The sequence below is a fragment of the Antrostomus carolinensis genome, unplaced genomic scaffold (assembly GCF_000700745.2).
Source record: "Antrostomus carolinensis isolate BGI_N321 unplaced genomic scaffold, ASM70074v2 scaffold1592, whole genome shotgun sequence".
In the NCBI taxonomy this organism is placed as follows: Eukaryota; Metazoa; Chordata; class Aves; order Caprimulgiformes; family Caprimulgidae; genus Antrostomus; species Antrostomus carolinensis.
Window position 1 is genome coordinate 1 of NW_010297341.1, and position 11266 is coordinate 11266.

General features: G+C 43.6%; 1 protein-coding gene across 1 annotated transcript in view; it reads left to right on the forward strand.

Moving 5' to 3' along the window:
* The first annotated feature begins 3414 nt into the window (after positions 1 to 3414).
* Positions 3415 to 11266, forward strand: part of PTBP1 (polypyrimidine tract binding protein 1) — a 25732-nt gene continuing 17880 nt past the window's right edge. Inside the window, exon 1 of the mRNA XM_010162063.2 lies at positions 3415 to 3443. The gene's annotated coding sequence lies outside the window, so the exon portion shown is untranslated. The remainder of the gene's footprint in view (positions 3444 to 11266) is intronic.

An 11266-nucleotide genomic window follows, 5' to 3' on the forward strand; every position in this document is an offset into this window, starting at 1 on the left:
ACCGGAGCCGCAGGTAGAGCCGCAGCCGCGGGGCAGAGCCGTTCTCCCGCTCCCTCCTCGCCATTGTCCCGAGCTCCTTCCAGACCAAACTTCCCTCCGGCACCGGCTGACTCGGGTCACTCATCTCGGGCAGCATCGCTCTCTCGTTAATCCCCATCCCGTGTCTCGCTTCAGAAGGTTTTTGCTTTAAAACCGGCTCTTTCACCAAAGCAATTCTATCACAGACCAGGTCTCCGTGTTCCTCTTCTCTTGTACGGCGTATTTTTTTTGTAGTGATCTGACTTTTGTCTCTCCTAGAGCGCAGTAGTTAAAATACTTCTCAAGGCCTCCCAGTAAGCAGTTTGTTTTCCCAGAGCCTTAAGTACTGGAAGCCCAAATTAGTGCCTCCTCGCTTCTTGCCTCGGAACACTGGTCTGGTGAGAATTAGGCGTAGTCACATGTCTGGATTATTTTTTTTTAACACACTGAAAAGGTGGCATCTCTGTGTTTTCATCTTAAAAAAAAAAAAGAAAAAAAAAAGTGTATCTTAAAATTAATTTTTACAGTCCAGGGTGCAGTTCAGGTTGTTGTGTTTCTGTTCACAAGTTGCTTATCATGTTGAATGATATTTAAAAAAAAAAATCTTCAGCATGTGAAATCATACATTCTAATGGCAAAAATCAGCTTGTTATCAGCTGTCTTCACTGTAGTTCCTGGGAACGCTGACTTATTACTGTGTGCTTTAAAATAGTTATTTACTGTAGAAGTTTCAGTGTAACATGAGTCTTAATTACCTGTTATCTTTTGAAGATCTTGGGGCATGTTGTTTACACCCTGTGAAAGTTTTCTCCTGGTGAAACTTGGAAAGCTGCTTCTGAGAATGGTTTTATGATTTTTGCCTCGCTGGCAACGAGTGGCCTCTGGCTACAAGCTGCTTCTCCCTCCTGCTCCCACCTAAACCCATACGTAGCTGCGCTCTTCAAATGATCCACTTTGAGGAAGTTGCTTTGGTAAAGTATGTGAGGAGTTCATGTGGGAAATACTGCTTTGGAAAATGACATCGAGGTTTTCCTGGTGCTCCTTAATTTCCCTCCTTATTGCGTAGGAATTAACCCATTCCATGTAAAAAGTAATTTTTATGAAAGGCTTTATTGCCTGTTCTTTTGGAAATGATAAAAGTTTTAACCTCCTCCTTAAGGTTGACACAGGATAAGAGAATTAAGTTTAAGATAGGGTAATTCACAAGGGGCTGTGTGTGTGAACTGCAGGTATATTGCACATTTCTTGAATAAAAATCCTTAAATACTGCTGGTACTTGTTCCGTGTGGTGCTTGTTATCAAATGAGTTACAACAGCATTCCAGGAATCGATAATTCTCGACAAATAAAGCAGCTCTTCCTGTTGGATAATTTTAAATACTGTCCCCTGTGAAGGCTACTTTATGTAAAACATTTCCTGTGTGTGAGGCCCACCAGAGGAACAGGAAGTAGAGAAATTGCTCTGGGGTAAGTTTGAGAGTTTTGGAAACTCGGGAGATTCCCTGTTCGTCTTGTGCTTTGCTGGAAAGAAATTCTTTTAAGGTTATGAAAGTCCCTGGGTTAATGTGTGCGTTTTAACTGAGGAAATGTGTGCTCCTGTTTAGTAATTCTAATAGAGTGATTCTTTAAGCTGATAAGTGCAGATGGGTTTAATTAGTTCATTACTGCTGGCCCCCAAAGTGCAGCCAAACCCATCTGTCCTGGTTGTGACCAGACCTGGGGATGACGGGGCTCGGCGTTCTCGTGCAGAGTGTTCTGTAAGTGGTTTGCTTGAAAAAAGAAACTATCGCGTGGCTTCCTGGCAGCAGCCGTTGGATCTGCCTGTAACTCCAGCTGTAAAGTGCTGGGTTATGATGACATGGCAGGTTGGGTTTGAAGAGGAAGTATGAGGAGCTGAGCTGGCTTATGCTTGTGTCACAGCTTCTTTGTGGAGCTGGTGGAACGTGAATGACTTAATAAGATCGAGCAGGATTTAATCCCCTGAAAAGTTATGAATTGTAGGGGGGCAGGGGAGGAAGAACTAGAAAAGTCAAGTTCTGTAGCATTAAATCACTTGGTAGAATTGTTCTTGAGTACTTCAGATTTCATATTGCTGTTTTGACTGCCCTGCCTTCTGCTTCTCTGCCGTGTTTCCGTGGAGTTGCTGCAGGTCCGTTAGCAAACCGCTTCTGGATCCTTCACTCTGAAATTGTGGTGAGCTCTTTGAAAGATAAGAGTTGAAACAGGCAGTGCTGCATACACAACAATCTAAAATGAGAATTTCTGCTCTGGTTTTTGTTGTCACTTTACAGTGGTTTGGAGTTCATTTAAAAAAATAATCTTTAGTGCAAGGGTTTAACTGAAATCCTGAGACTGTCCTGAGCGCTCACACAGGAAGGAGTAACGTGTGGGTATTGTGATACTCTGGGAGATAACCCAGGTACACTAAGCCAAGCTGTGGACAAGCCACTCTGGTTCCATCAGTGGAAGAAGTTGGTGTAAGTAGATGGATGTTGTGACATCCAGTGCTCACTGCTGACAAGAGCCAGCACACGTTGTCTGAGGTACAGCTACGCTGTTTTTCACGCTAGTTAGTCAGGAAGTCTCATTTTAGGAGGTTTGAGCATATATGGTAGAGTTTAATAACTGCTTTTTTTCCTTCAGATACCTGTGTTAGGGCAAAAATACTCTTAGGATCTGACAGAGGAATCTTGTGAGCAGGCTCTCCCTGGTCTGGGAGCAGCTGGACCTCCTCGTCGCTGTTCCTAATTGCGCTCTGCTAGTCTGGCTCCGCTCTGGCTCCACTGGCGTTAGTGTGGCTGCAGGGCTGCTGTCAGCCTGGCACGGGCTCCCATCTTGGCTGAGAGAAGAGCCCGAGCGTGGCGTGGTGTGTGCTGCCTGTCTGTCTGTCTGGGGTACCACTGCAGCTCTAGCCTTGGTAGCCTTCGTTATCGACTCGATAACTTCGCTAGAGAGCCTCCTCACAGCCTGGCAGAGGTGACTCCTTTGAACGTGAGGTTGTGAAGAGCTGCAGACGTGACTGTTGGTGATGGAGTTGACTCTTGACACTTCTGCTCTTGGTTTAGTCAGGGGTGGTGTTGGGGTGGCACCGCTCTCCCGTGTGCAGTGCTAGGCTGTGCTGAATGTGGGTCGTGGTCTCAGTCCCCCGTGGTACCCTTGCAGAAGGAACAAGCTCTGCTGTAGGATGTGGAAGAGCTGCAGTTCTCTAGCACTGCTGGGTCTTGGGTCTCCACCATCACCATCTAATAATTTCCTTTGTATAAGCTGTCCTTGGCTCACTTGCAACGACAACTGTGCACTTTGACTTGCTTTTTTTCTTACTACTGTAAACTATGCTGGATATTTGTGGCAAACCTATCTAACTTTTTTAATCCTTTTCTTTCTTTTTTCTACAGCATTGTCCAAGATATAACAGTTGGTACAAAGGTAGGCACTTCTCACTTTTTCTCTCTTTTTACACTGCTCAGCATCTGACCTAGTTTTAGCCTCACCAAATGTAGATCTTCAGCTTTAAAGGGTTATTTCTGGTACCACATAAATTGGTTTTAACCAGAAGGTAATTTAGTTTCATGTGCATTTAAAACTTTTATTATGGCTTAGCGTTTAGCTCTTGGCATTTGGACATTGATTATCAACTGTCAGAAAAGAGCTTTATTGCATTTAGAATTAGCCCTTTCCCCTACTAAAATGTCAAGCCGTGCTTGTTTGTGTGCTAGACAATGCTTCTCAATGGAGAAATTGGTCCTTTTTCTTTTGAGAACTTATTTCCTTTGTTGATGTGAATTCCTGTTCAGTTATATGTCAAAAATCTTTCTGCCACCAAAAAAAAAATGGAGTGTTTAGCTGTTGATTTTTATCTCTTGTGAGTACAGTAAATATGACCTTTACCCTTCTAGTCTCAGGTTTTGAAAGTGCAGACTTAGCCCTGAAACTCAAAGTGCTGACAGGAGCCTCCTTATCTGCCGTGCGTGGTAACAGGCTGTTGTGTTCGCAGGATAAAAGCTCATTCCTGTGAAATGTTAAACTGGAATGTGCAGGATGGACAGGACACTCCTTCATGTATTAAAGGGTTTTCATTTTCCTTCGTGAACACTGTAGCTAATGCTCTGGGATCAGGATTACAGTAAGTTCAGCCCTACGAGTTCTTTTTTATGAGCTAGAACGTGGATGTTGTTGGCCCTCACAGGAGTCACCCGACAGCTTTTTTAATGGCCCGAATTACACGTTGTTAGCGTCTTCGTTATTAACTGAGAAATAGAGAGAGTTGCGTGTGGCAACTTGAACGGGCTGGTGAAGTGATGCTGCTTCACCCAAGTGTGGTGGGGCTGCTTTGAAGTAGAGCTGAGCTCGTGTAGTCTGGGCTCTGTTAGGTCTGTGTAGGTGAAGTAGGAGGGTTAGAACTTGCTCCTGGACAGCAAATAGATTTTGTGTTGAAAGTACAAAATCAGATGTGACTGCTGTTAAGCACGGGGGTGTTTGTGAGTGCTCTGGGTTTCTGAGGAGCATTAACTCATGAAGGGACTCTAATGGCTGTAGGGGAAAGGCTTTTCTAACACTTCCTTGTATGAGAACCTGAGGAATCAGAAAATTTAATTAATCAAAATGCCATGATAGTGTCTGGTTCTATTTGAGAAAGCTCTCTGCTGCAAGGAGTTCAGTTTGCCATCAAAGGAGGAGGAGAGACTTGAGCCTGGACAATAAAGTTGGTTAATAGTTCATAGCCATTGTAAAAGGCCGACTGAGTCATCTCTTGACTGCTGTAGAACAGTTTGATTCAACATCTTCTAGTAAACTGATTAATCTAGGTAAAAGTCCCCTCAGTTGATTTTAATGATGTGTAATTTGCAGCTTTAGGTTTCTGCAGCTTTAAGAAGTGGTTTTACATAACTAAACTTGACCGGGAAGCCTCTGAAACTGTAATTGTAGTCCTCAGTGACTCTTGAAAAGCATCAGGATATGGCATTGCGTGCCTCGTCACTCCTGACTGTGAGGGTGATTTCAGTCCCTAGTGCAGTACAGTCAGAGGTCTGAAACGAGGACTGGGAGAAATCCCATTTCACACCTCGCTCAGGACAGAACTGTAACTGTTGTAACCGTGGTTGTGCCAGTTGTACAGCGGGGTGGGGAGTGGTGAGACAAAAGTGTGCAAGGGAAACGAGGTTTCTTGTCAAGGCAGATGAGGCAGGTTTGGAGAAAGTTAAATCAAAATTTAAAGAGTGGCAGAAGCAAAAAGGAAAGTTGAATCATCCTGATAAAGGTAAGTTTAAAAATTATTTTTGACATAGCCATGTTATCTGATTATGTTTAAATAAGCCCTTGAATATGCCAGTGTAGATCACGTACTGGAAGTGCATTCTTTAACGTTCTGCTGTAACATGTTATACGTGCCATGGATTTGCTTGGGTAAGTCAGAATCCAGCTCGTGCACTGCTAGGAGCAAAGGGAAGGTTTCTGTGTGCCCACGTCTGTGCGGCTGTGTGCAGGTCAGCTACGTCCAGACAGTTCCCCATACTCTGCTGCTTCTGGGCTACTTGAGATCCTCTGGCTGCAGGATCTTGCAAGGAGAGAGGTACAGGCATCTCTCTTTCAAAGAGCCGTGTAATCAAATCATGGATCGATTGCTGCTTAAAAATACTTACCTCTGCGGTGAGTGTGAAACCTCATTGGCTGCAGCGCTGTGGAAATTCTGCTGTTGCTTTTGTTTGTGTTGCTTCCACTTCAATCTGCCTCTGCCCTCCTTTGGTTTGCCAGTAAGTGGTTTGAAGAGACTGCAGAAGGTTTCTGTAATAATCACAAAAGCGTTTCGCTGTTGTCTTTCCTGAAATATCTACAATGATGGAGCTCTGTTCATCCCTCAGCATTTGTTTGATCCCTGGGGCATCACTGAAATCACTTCAAGGATGAGCTGATTCCCCCCTTCAGAAGCAGATGTTCTTCATAATTGCTTGATAACTTAAAATGATGCTATGGATCTCTAGTTTTGTGCTCTCCTGACTTAACGTTCACAGCAAGGAGATTGGGGTGGAGGTGGGAGTACTTTGTTCGTGTCTGTTCCGAAAGCTTTGATCACAGGAGAGCTTGCTGGCTGAGCTGAGCTTCTACATTAGACATGAAAACTTGAGCTGGAAAACTGTTCTTAATCTGAGGTGTGAAAGCTTTGCTCACAGGAGAGCTTGATGGCTGAGCTTCTACATTAGACATGAAAATTTGAGCTGGAAAACTGTTCTTAATCTGAGGTGAAAACTTCTCATTCTTCTGTAATTTAGGAAGTCCCTAGATGTTCTCATGGCTTACTACTCGGACCCTGCCCTGTGCTGGTGGTTTTAATTGGGGTGGTGATTGCAGTAGCTGTTCCTGGGCCTCTCCTTCAGCCAAGTCCACAGGCTCTTCAGTTTAAAGTGTGTGAATTTGTTTAGGAAGCTCATTACAATTCTGATGTGGGACTCTTGATGCACAACCTCCTGGAATGTCCTGCAGATTAGAAACACATGATTTAAGACTTATTTCTTCCCATAATTTCGTTGCTGTCTGAAAAGGAAGGAAGTATGGCCTTAAGATGGAGGCATTGTGTTTGAACTCTGAGGTGCTGGGTTTGACCCCTGCAGTCTCCTCTTCTAAGTAATTTGATCAAGCTCACTCTGCCTCTCCCGTGCCTTTCTTTAGTCTGCCTGGATATCCTTGTGTCTTTAGGCTGTAGTGGTCGTAGGACTGACTTACTAGAAAGGATATGAACTATACATCATTATTCTTTAAGTAAAGTTGCATTTTGGTGATTGAAAAAGTCTCGGTGCTGAATAATCTTGTAGTTTCTTGGTTAAGTTGGGCTCTCTTTTCTTCCAGAAAAGTACACTTCTGTGGCATTTGAGAAGTTAATTTTTAAAACAGGGTTTGCTAGAGTGTGATACAGGCTGACTGCATAGAAGTGATTTGTGATCAAGCCAGGATCTTTGCCATGGGAACAGTAATTATGGCTTCAGGCAGCAGGCCAAGAATGTTGTGAGGAAATTCCAGTCCCCTCCTATGGCTTTAGTTAGAGTCTGCAACAAGCTGGTGCTTGTGGCCTCTGTAACAGGCGTGATCACACATGTAAGCCACATGTTGGAAGCAAGGCACACGGGTGTCTTCTGGTGAGCACTGTGTCAGCTGGGCTTGGTAAACAGCTCCATCTCCTCTGTGTTGGTGTTGCACACAGATTTCGTGCACCTGTGTTGTCAGTGAATAGATCCCTGTCCTCTCAAAGGGTGAGCCCTCTGGGTGGACTGTGAAAACTGTTTCAATCTGTCCTGAGTTTAACAGGAATTTAAGCTATTGGTGGAAGCAGGGATGCTAAGAGATCACTGCCGTAGGCTTCTCGGCTATTAGATGTGTCTAAAGCAGTTTCTCCATCACATCTAAACCCTTTTTTAATGTGGAAGCTAGTTCAAATTACTTGAACTGGGGAAGGAAACAAGCTGTGACTTCTGTTGTAGATGAAAATGGAATTGTGTGAGACTTCCTAGAAAATGATCAGCTAATAAAATGGTTGTAGAAAATACTCTGGTTTAACCTCAGGCCTACTTAGCCCTCAGATATTTTGCTATTTCTTTAAATCATCACAGATCAACACACATTAATTTATTCAGCTTTATCTTTTTAATCCCACCAGTGTAGAGATAGTCCCTGGTCTTTTGAGTCACTGGCATCTATTTCAATTATTGTCAGACTAGAAAATGCAGATGTGCTGGTGCCACACTTCTTGTCATCTCACGCTAGCAAGAAGAGTGAGGGCTATTTAACTTCAAATTCAGGGTGTTTCTGGTACAGCTGTCTTTCAAGCTTCATATGAAAACTTGTTGAATACTGTGCTTAGTTCAGCAAGTGTGTTTTGGTAATCCCAGTGTAATGATTGCTTGGTGTTTGCCAAAGCAGATTGTAGTTATTACACAACTGCAATTTAGATGAGGTTGAATTAGCGTAGAATTCCTTCTAAACCTGCGTGTGCAATTTGCTATTTTACAGATTTGGTCACAAAATGTTCTTTCATAGATTCCACTTCCCCAGAGTGACTCATTCAGCAGTATTTCTTGCTGATAGTGTTGGTATTGAGCTTTACCAAGGACCTGTCTGCTCCACTGCAATGATTTAAAAAAAGCTCAAGGCTGACTACTAGTTAAGTTTCAACTTGGGAGCAGTATATCATAAAGCCTGGGTGTGTGCTACCCTACAAAGCCAGAATGACTGCATTACTGCAGTACTTGGAGTTGAGGAATTTGGGGCTATTTAAAATGGCCACACCTTTTATTTGCTCAAAGGGCAGGTTTGTTTCCAGGCTGTCTCCATAGCAGCAAAGGCTGAGACAGGCAGGCAGGGGCTGGTGAGAAGGGTGGGCTGAGGATACAGCTTCACTCTGAGGCTGGTGTGTGCTTGAGCTCCTTGTGCATCCTACTGCAGCATCTCACCAGGGGCTGTGGGAGCAGTTGCTTTGCTGAAGTTCCTGGTGTCTTTCAGGAACTCAGAAATCTGTGTCCTGTAGAAATAGTGCCAGCTGTTGTGGCAGTGTGTGCGGTAGGAAAACAGTTCTCCAGCACACTGAATTCTTTGCAGTCCTCTGACCAACTAACCTAGTTTCAAAGGTGCTGAAAGTGTGTGTGTGTGTACCCAGTATGCTATTGTGTATGTTAGTGGGAAGTTTACCACGCTGGCTCTTTTGTAGAGGTATTAGACCAACCCTTGTCCAGACAAAAGTGAGGTTATAACAATTTTAAAAGCCTTAAGCAGTAGGTGACAGGCATTTGCTGGTCCCAGCTGAACAGAGCATAATTTAAAGGAAGTCCCTGCTCTGAGCCTGACAGATCCATTATATCAATGTAACATGCTGACTGCTGGGTTGGATTTAATTTGATAAATGATACAGGGATGCAGTAAGCAATTGGGTGAACTAAAATTATTCCCATTCCCCCCCCCTTGCTATTGCTTCTGATCAGATGGTAAATTAAAGAGGACACAGCGAGGGGTGGGTGATGCGCTGGGGGGACAGTGGTGTCACCCTTGGCTTAGCAGCCCCCTCGGAGGCTGCCGTCCTCAGGATCTTGACATTATTTTGTGCTGATCTTCACCTTCCAACTTAGAACTAAGTCTGCAGGAGGATGCAGTTGTGCTGTGTGTTCTGCAGAGGTGCTTTCATAAAGAAGTTGATTCACACTTTGTCTGTGACCCAAATGGGAGTGTCTTTCACCCTCTTCTACCTGTAAATGACTAAAGAGTTGGAGGCAGGAGAAAGGGGGAGAGGGGCACATGGGGGTATAATAGGGGGGCCTTGCTGGGAGTGAGTCTTCTGTGGAAAACAAGGAAAACTGGCATTCTTCCTCCTGGTGGTTTAAACTTAGTTCCCTTCCTAGCTCTTGAATCTCAGCAAAAAATGTTGGAATGTAACATGAGTGTGAATGGTGATGTCATCAGACTGGATTTCTTATTAGTTTCTTCACAGAGTGATTTGAGCTGTGAGCTGAACTATCAAAGCACATTCTTCCATTCCTCTGGGACTGGACTTGTAACAGAGCCCTTGAAGCCCATACTTCAGAGATGCTCAGTTCTTTCTCTGCTCCAAGAAATTTTTTGCTGCTTTTATCAGAGGAAAGGGTTTGTGTGAACTCAGTGATTTGTGTGTGAAATGTTAGAGAGGTCTCTTACTTGGGTCCAAAATCTCTTTACAAATGTGGGGAAGGTGGAGTAGAAGAGTGATGCTTGTGTGCTCTGGCCAGGCAGTTGCAGGATTTCTCACAGAGGTTTGTTTTCTTATCTGAACGTAAAAAAAGCAGACCAAGGACTTGTAACAGCACAGATTTTTTTCTTGGTTTACTTTTAGAGGGGCATTTCCCCAGTGCAGTTGTGTTACCTGCTTTGGTTTCTGTAAGTGTGTGTTAACTGGCAGCCTAAATCCTTCTTTTCCCTCACAAGAAGGAGGGATACTGCTATCCCTAGTCTGTATTTGTTTTGAAATTCCTATTTTTGTGGTCATTTAGTTTGTATTTGTTTGTAGCCTTTTGCATAGGTAGAATGAAGTCGATTTATTGTAATCCATTTAAAATAAGGAGATCTTAAGTAGATAAAGGATTATATTGGGCAGCTGAGAATTTCTGTAGGTGTGCTGGTAGAAGCTGAGACAATCTCTGGCTTCATTCCAAACTATGGTAAAGTTCAGGTAAAATCCTAGTGACAGTGAGACAATTTGTAGTTCTCATATGAGTTAGCAGTTGCTTTTTAAGCTGTGAAAGCCTAGAGAAATTAAAAATTCTTATAACTTATTTGTTAAAATTTGAAAGCAAAAATAAGCTTAGAGTTTGGGGCGTGGTCAAAAACACAACTTGGGAAAATATGGCATTTTAGAATTCTACCTTGTGACAGATTTGCCTTCTCCAATTCAGAAAAGGGAACTGAAGAAGTATTGATAGCAGGACTGCACGGAGCACGGGCGTTTTATTAAATTAATGCAGCTTGAGCAATAGACCTTTTGTAGCCAGGAGTGTCGCAGACAAAAGGAGGCTGCTGTCATAGAAACGCTCCCAGGCAGCGCTTTACCTGGCACAAGTGTGCGTGTCAGCTGGTGATTCTGGTGGTAGCAACAGCTTTACCCTGATCTAGGTAAGATTTGGTGGTGTCACTTCAAAAGTGGTATTTGTTTTTTGTAAACAGGAAGAGGAGATTTGTTAGTTCACACGCGGAGTTTTTGCAGAGCAGTGTTACCGCTGGCACGCTGCTGCTTCTCTTAATCTTGTCATAAAAATACCAGCTAAACAGAAATGTCAACGTAAATTAATGCCTCTTGTGAGCAGGGATGTGAACTTCAGGATCTGAGGAACTGTCTTGGGTGAAGCACCAGCCAGCTGGGCCTCCCCATGGAGGTCAGGGAATGAAGAAGGTAGAAGAGCAGTGTTGTGGGTTGATGCTGGTGAGCAGTCGATGGCCCACGCAGCCATTTGCTCACCTCCTCCCATTCCCTGGGTTTTAAATTTAAATAAAATAACACAATACTTCAGAATCATTAGCTTGTACTGACTTCCCATATAATTCAAAATACAATGGATATGTTGTTGGTGAGAAGCTCTTCTAAACCTTTTAAAACAGCCAGACTTTGGTTCCTCTGGCTCTGCTGAATTAGGATACTTGGTATGGAGCACGTGAATTTATGAATAAGCTTTAAAACTGTGTTCCAGACATTAGAGTCTGGAAGGAGATGATGGGAATCCCTCAAAGAGTAAGGACAGGCTCCT